Source organism: Argiope bruennichi, chromosome 8, assembly GCF_947563725.1.
Source record: "Argiope bruennichi chromosome 8, qqArgBrue1.1, whole genome shotgun sequence".
NCBI classification, from domain to species: domain Eukaryota; kingdom Metazoa; phylum Arthropoda; class Arachnida; order Araneae; family Araneidae; genus Argiope; species Argiope bruennichi.
In genome coordinates, this window is record NC_079158.1 from 63137070 (window position 1) to 63145819 (window position 8750).

The following is an 8750-nucleotide window of genomic DNA, read 5'->3' on the forward strand; positions in this document are numbered from 1 at the left end:
GGCATGTTAACCTCACATTATACGATGCCGTATTTCAGAGCGCCTTGCTTAAGGCCGAAGCCATCTCATTACAAGCGTCTTTACTCGTAACAAAAGGCCACTTTTCAAGCAGTAAAATGTCCTGTTCGTATCCACTTCCTGCTCCTCGGAGTCCATGACAATGACTGGGTTACGCTTGACCTCACCGGGACAGACCACTGGAGATCAGAAGATTAGGATTCGAATTCTTTCCTTGCCACCTTTTGGACTGCATTTCCTCAAGGCTGGTCACTAATAAAGAAAAAAATTAATAAATAAAAAATATCTATTTCTATCTTTATAAACCTTCTGTTAAAATGACCGAAGGTGAAAATCTGTTTGGTACTCAATTTTTGGATTTATATATAAGTACCGGATTAACTAAAATCATTTCTTCAAATTTGTTTATTCCGTTGAGATAGATCTCTTTTGCATACATTTTATAATATCTTAGCTAAGAATTGTTATAAAGCGTCTACTGACAGCTTTGGAGGTAACGCCGACAAACTCAGTCGAAATTGTTGGTCTGTTGACTACTGATGTGAATTAAAGACAAGGTGCAATAAGCCTGCACCAGGAGGTCCAATCTGAAAAAAATTCAAGAAAACGTATTTTTTTTAAAAAATATTTTTTATTATTTTTACAATTCATACTTTTTATATTTTATTTTTTAGTATCAATTCCTACTCTTAACAAACTTTATTATTGAATTAGATGTGGAATCATTAGCTTATATAGAAAGCATATAGCTGTATGTATAAGAATATATATAAGAGCAATTTTTCCAGGAGCAATGAGTAAATTGTTTGCAATGAACTAATTACGTTTAGTTTCATTCATTTTTAACTGGTTTCAATAACAATTCTAGCATAAAATTAAAAATAACGGATCTCAAAACATGGGTTGTTTTGAATTGCTTGTTAAAATCCGGTCAATACACAAGCATGAGAGCGCCAAATGTGTACTTGGGGTACCTTTTTTTCTGACCAAAACTTTGAAACCAAACTTTGTCACAAAATTACAACTGTAGTCACAATCCAGATTCTGTTTATTAAATTGTAGTGGATTGTTATGAGCGAGGATAGAACTGTGACCTTGTGGTTCGACGCCGAGTAACATGACCACAATATAAAAACAACGGCTCGTGTAACGTAGCTGTTAACTGGCTTATAAGCTCTCACCCCAGACTCTCCCTCCAGTGAGTCGGAGGTGAGACGAACGATATGGCTGTTGAGTGGTGATGTATTTAGCTGTTGAGTTTAATGTGGCTGTACCCATTTGAGTAGCACCAAGCGTTATGGTGAGCGTGTGTGGGTGAGTGGTTGTTGTTGCGTCAAATGAATCTGATGACTTTGGGTTGCTGTGGGTAGATGGCGCCACAACAGCTGTACGAAGGTTGAAGGTCCATAGTCCGAGGTCACCAATGTGCAGATTTGAGATGAGCGAGGATAGAACCTGGAACCTCAGTCGAGTAACATGACCACAATACAAAAGCAATTGCTAGTACAGCGTAGCTGTTAACTGACTTATAAGCTTTCACCACAAAATTATTAAGTTTCTGAACTAGCGCTTTTTCATGTTTTTGAAAGTACAGACCGATAAACTGTTGTCCTACTTCTAAGATTTGTTTCCAAATTTGATTCATCTTAGATGTTGAATATGTCTTCAAAATGTTATCCATCTAATTGCCATCATTTTGTAGTCATCATATTAACTTGTATTTGGACAGCCGGACACACAGACTTCTTCAGAATGGATTATGTTTAAAATTTGACAGAAATCCACAAATTCATAACAAAAACCATAAACAAAATTTTATCTATCTAGCTCCAAATGTTTTCGAATTCAGATAGACAGACATAATTCAAGTCTGTTCACAGAAAGACATAATTCAAAAAATATGTTTTTCGGACTTAAAGAGGTCTGAAACATGAAGATTCGACAAATTCTCAAATTCGAATTTTTTAGCGATAACAAAACTTTCTCTTTAAATACTTAGCATACGCAAAAGTGAAAAATATTGTCATCACAGCATTCATTTTTAGTCAAATATAACAGAAGGATTAAGGAACGTGTTTCTATGCACACTTACTTGTTCTCTGACTATGATTTGGGTCCGCGGTGGCCTGGTGGTAAGATCTCGGCTTTGGTATCGGAGGGTTTCAGGTTCGAGACCCAATTCCACCGAAGAACCGTCGTGTAAGTGGGTCTGTTGCACGTTAAATCCGTCCTAATCAAACGTCCTCCCGCTGGTGTGGAGAGGGGGTGCCAGCTCAGGTGTCATCCTCGTCATCTGACCGCGGTTCAAAATGACGAGGTCCGTCCCAAAATATATCCCTAGTGTTGTTTCAAACGAGACGTTAATATAACTAAACTAAACTGACTATGATTTCATGCAATTTAGTGAAGAATCGTGAATACAAATCTTTTTATTCGTTAAGACTCCAATATACGACCAATAAAACGCAACCCATTGATCTTAATTTTATGGAAACCATTAATTGTTTTAAAAAATTCAGTTAAAAGAAAAAGATTAAAACAAAAAATAAATGGCATAAATAACATATAAATTGTTATAAGTAATTTATAAATTCTAGAGATTTCTAATTATGAATTTAAAACTTGGATGATAATGAATTAAAACAAAATTATCTCAAAATCTGGATTCTAACATGTAAATAAACAAAAGATTATGAAAACTTTTTCTTGAAATTAGGGTATTAAATTAATATTTTCTTTGGAATATAATTTAATTTGATATTTAAAAAATAATAACTTTGTGAAATTGGACAGTGTCATAAACAAGACAACGCAACTGCCTACGTGCAGATGAAATTGCGCGCAGTAAAGCAATTCAATTGGAACCAATTCCAAAGTATGAATTTAAATGTATAGCTATGGCTTTATCATTTTTTCAGAAAAATATATATAATACTGGATTTCACTAAATTCAATTACAGTGTACTCTCGTATAGGGCAAAGAAAACAGTTTCGTGTAATAGGAAATCGAGTTGTACGTCACATGGACAATTTCATGCAAGATCAAGCATGTCTCTAATATGTAATTCAGCATACATTAAATCAATCTTATGAATTCTAAGGGACTATTTATCAAAATATATGAAAACTAGACCCATTTTTAACTTATTGTAGACAAAATGTACAAGGAGAAAGTTTTGTAAAAAATTCGAACTCGAAATGTTGACGAATCTTCACGTTTCAGACCTTCTTCAATCCAAAAAGTATATTTTCAGAATTATGTCTGTCTGCCTATCTGTTAGTGAACGAAATTCATCAAGAGGAAATATATCTGTCAGGCTGTCCAAATACGCGAGGACGCGATCGCTACAAAACATGAAATGCTAAATATATAAAATTTATTGCACAGATATAGCATCTATCGAATATAGGTTAGCGTACCGAATTTGGAACTAAATCTATCAAGGAACTGAGTTCCGTCTGTCGGTCTGTATGTACTTTTGCGTGCATGTAAATGCGGTGACTCGAAAACATATTGACTTAATTAAATGAAAATTAGTATTGATCTTGCATCTACAGTTATAATTTTATATCCAATTTTGGTTTCAGTCAATCTGAAAAAATGGCGTCCAGAACCAATATTCGATTTTCTGATACTCATGTATTAACGCATATCGGCGATTAATCGCAAAATATCTCAAGTTAAAGTCAGTAAAAAGCTAGATTTTTATGTAACTATTACTCGCAAGGGCTATGTCGTTAGTATACAAGCACAGGCTTTTTTTATTATAGTACTCAGCACATAACTTCCAGTTGTGAAAATAAAAATCTAAGCCCATAGAACAAATTGCTGCAATTAATATTTCAAGACTTGTTACTTGAATCATTTATCTCATGATATTCCTCTTAAAAGATATATTCATCAAATCATATTTATTTTTACAAAGTGATTAAAATAAATGAACAGCGCGTTGATTAATTTTAAAATGGGATGAAATGCAAAATTAAATTAGCCCATTCTAAAAGCGATTTTTCATAATGTGCTCTGCTTAGGACTACATAATAAGTGAATCGCTCTAGTGGTAAAAGTTAACCACCAGAATTCTAGAAGAAACCTTGCAATAGCTAGAAAAGTATTTCAGTGTCCCCTAGCATTTGTAAATAGACTATTCCATTTGAAAAATAATAACAGAACTGCGCCGACAACCAAAAATAGTTTTCTGTCTGGATTGGGCAGGTATGAAGATAACGAATAGTTGAGGTAACTGCAACTTTACCTTAAGATATTCCTCTCTGCAGGTCGGACATGCCATAAACTAATCCCACCATTACTCAGTAAAGGGATTGCTTTATCGTCCTGTCAAAAAGTCATCTTTCCTGTCATCTTTGTTTTTAATGGGGTGCCCTGATAAATGTTATGTTCCCTAAAAAGGAAGAAAAGGAGTAAGAAGCAGTAAAACTAATAAAGCTTCCTGAAATGGAATATTGTTTCATAAGAAAAGAATTCCGTTTTCGACCAAAATATTTTTAAGAAGGAATTTGAAATACCATCTACTCAATTGTAATATCACATTCAGTTCTTACTGGTATTACAATATGTGCTATTGTTACGAAAAAAATATTCGAATTTGAATATTTTCGAACATCTCTTTCCTGTGCTTTCGGAGGCAAGAATTGAGGCATTTGTTTCAAGTGAAAATTTGGAAAAAGCACCAAAATTATTAGCATTTCTAATTTTTAAAAAATATTATAAAAAGGCAAAATAAGTGTGTTTTTTTGTTCGGTCAGAAGTAGTGCAAACTAAAGAGAGAGAGTTTAAATTAACATTTTATATATTAGAATCACAATTTATAATTTATATTTATATGACGGATTTTGAATGTACCTCTATTCCAAATCAAAATATATTTTTAAATGTTACTCCCTCATAATATAATCATTCATTTTGTTCATAGAATAAATTTCTTTCAAAAACTCTTATTCATTAACTAAAAGTTATGCCCATCTAGACGGGCCGTTAACATGTTAACAATGCATCATATCTGAAGGCTACAAATAAACCAACAAGTTGTGATGCACATATAAATAAAATATACATACATACGCTTAAGAAATTAAAAAAAAATTTTTAACTCTCTTTAGATGCGAATATGTAATATTAATTAAAAGTAAACAATGAAGGTATTCTTTAAATTAAAGAACACATAAGCTCATATCGAAATTAATAACAGATCTAAATAAATTGCAAAATTGCGAATATTTTGAAAATGCTGATAATGAATCTACAATCTACAATGGTATGGGTATAAATATAAAATAATAAAAATCACAGATCTCAGCTCATTGACCTTTGTTACAATCGAGCTTATAATAATGCAAATAAAACAAAAAATTATGATACCATAATTAATTTTTATTCATGCCATTTATTCATTCACATACCAATAAAAAAGTGACTTTGAACATTAAAAAAATTTACTGAGTTATTTCACGCTAAAAGGTAGTTAGGATTTGCATAACCGGTAAGGACGCAGATAAAAAGGGCGAGGATATTTTTTAAACTCTACACAATGGTACAGACGACGCTGGATAATCCTATTATAGATACCGATGTACATCAAATGATAGATTATAAAGCTGTTCCAAAATAAATAATTAAGAAAATTTTCAAAGTAAGAAAACTTTTTAACTCAACTTTACATTTATATGTTCTGATATTAAATGGAAATAAAAAAATCAACAAATACATTAATCACGGTGTCTAATAAAACAAGTTTTAGTTGCAATATATAATCTAGCTTATATTTCCATAACATGATTTAATTATTGAGTTTGTATTAGCTACAATAAAAATAAAAAAAATTGAAAATTGCTGCAAATTTTATTCGAATGCTTTCATCTATTTTAAAATACCCAGTACTTCTAAGACCACTGAAACAGACATTTAGCTTAGTAACTATTTTTTGCTGCTGAAATTAAAAACAAATATAAGTTTTTTAAGCCCCGTTTAAAAATAAATTCAAACAGACTCGGAAATAAAAACAATGAATCTCATCCAACGCTCTTCAATGCGGAAGCAAGAAAATGTTTAGTCTAAATGTTCTTCTCCCGAACTTAGTTTATTGAATCTATCCGACAAAGTATTCAAATATTAGATCATGGTATGGGGAAAATAGACTTTTAAAAATAACTGAAAAGATAGCCATTCGGAGCTGCTGAAAAATATTTCTTTTAACTTCCTCCGTCATGGCTTCGCTTGAAGGCAGACATTTAAGATTATTTAAAATTTTCGCCACTTTCCACATTCTAAATTTGCTCTTAGTTATTTTCTGATTCCTAATTTCTTACTAAGAAACGGTTTTTCAAAATGTTTATCAAGATTTTTAATTAAAAATTAGTCAAAATACAACGTTTTGCCTCTACAGGGTGTTTCAGAGCCCGGTTTGTAATTTCTAGAAGAAGTATGGTTAAGTCTAGATAATTGATATCACGTAGCCGTTCTGAGTCAGAAATGGTTGCCAGACATGAGAGATGGCATTGCGCATGCGCGATTCTCCTGAACTTTACTAAGAGACTCTTCCTTTCGGCATTCCGCAGAAAGATGTAATGATCATAACCAAAGACTTCACAGTCTTTTACATGTAATAATTAACATTGACATCACAACTGATGCCATTAGATCCAGAATTTAGATCCAATATGCATAATTCGTGTGAAATAAAATCTTTTCGCTCTCCCACATTTGCATATTTGGTATATACGTCATCAAGACTTTTTGATATTCATTGATACATCTTCATTCCTTTTTTATAAAGAAAATAGATATGTGGACTGAAATTCTCACCATTCAAATCAATGTGTATGGTGCATTTTTAGTAAACTCTTAAGGTGTTTTATTTTCTTTAGAATTTCGCCATGTATTATGCATTTTGGATCTAAATCTTGTAATTGATGAAGTCAATTCTAACATCTTTTTTATGTTACTACTTAATGATCAGATTCCTTTCTATGCGGATAGTTGTGATATCATTAGTTATGATCAATGAATATTTCTAAAGAATTCTGAAATGCTCGGGAAACTCACCTAAGAGTGAAGCCATCTACCATATCCAACAATCATTACCGACCTTACAGTGCTATGTGATTCAAAGTCTTTCAGATATGCTTCAGCCCTCATAGAAATTTATAAACTTGATGCTGAGATCCACTGTACAGCATCGGAAAATATTACATGTCGAAAATCATTTTTATATTACTTTCAAGTTATAAAAAGTAAACATGCAATTATTTGAATTATTTTTCCGTATAGTACTTTTAACTATTAATAGTTTTTAAATGTTTAATAAAATTTCAAATATATATTATAACATTTTGAACTGTTTCAGAATAGCGTAAAGGAGAAAGAATATTTTCCTCTATGTTTAAATACTATAAGATTCTGATAGGGATTTCTTCAGACGTGTCGATTTAGACAAAGGGAATTTATGTATCTTTTAGAAGGATTTGTTTAGGATAGCAATTTTTTATCCATTCACTCGGTGTGTGAGAACTGCCGACTTAAACATTTTTACTACGCTTCAGTTGAATTTATTAAATATAAAAAGTGGAATGGGATCAGAAAATAAGAGAACATTCTAGATTGAATTTAGGCTAAATTAAGCTAAAAATTACGAAATTAATTTTTAAATTAGATTTTAAAATATCATTGCGTGCGTGCGCGAGCGTGTGTGTGTGTGTGAGAGAGAGAGAGAGAGAGTCTATTACCATACAAGTCTAAAAAAATTATAAATTACTCACAGTCCTGAAGTATTTAAGATGAATGATTCCAAACTAAGTTTAATTAATTAATCGTAGGAGGAAATTTAATCTATTTTATATTCAAAGGAAAAACTAAGAAAGCTACATCCTAGACACACCCGCATTTTTTTAATTGTTTCATTGAATATTTATGCTAATGTATTTAGCAGTAAATATATTCAAAATTAAAATCAATTCACTGATATAATCAGTTGATTATACTCATTCTCTTATTTACATCTGTCTGTTTTTTCATTCCTTATTCTTTTGACTTTTGTTAATGAAGTTGTAATCCATTCTTTATTCATATCCTATCAGTGATTGTATTTCCATTCAGAAAACCTTTAAAGTGACCGTTTATTATATTGAGAAAAACTTTTGATCATATTTGTTTTAACATAAAATTTACAACAACTTTATGCATAATCGTCTGATAAAGTGAACATTCGGAGAACATACTGTGAAATGCGTTTCTCAACTTGCATATCCCTTGATCTACAATTAATGCTTCACGTGCTACAACACCAACCCAATATGTATAATTAATATTAAACTCTTCTCCATCATATAATGTCCACAATAACATCTTTCTCCCTCATACTCCCTATAATCAGTTTACTTACCATAGTCTGGGAAACGCTGCTCTATTCTTTCCAAGTGATGCTCTTCAAAAATGCAAGATAATTTTTCTCTGCAGACTTCCTATCAGTACAATTCAACAATCTTTTCATGAATAATGTTCCAACTACTTGCAAATAATAACATATCAATGATAAAATCGCCATTGTTAACTTCTTATCAATATGTAATGATATCTCTTAATCTAATTTAAGTCTTAACTAATTTCCTAATTTTTATCTTAATTTAATCCATATTAACTTCATGCTAAAATTTTCTCCAATTTCTTGATCCCATTCCTACTTTTATCACTTAATTAATCCTACTCGCGCTCTGTA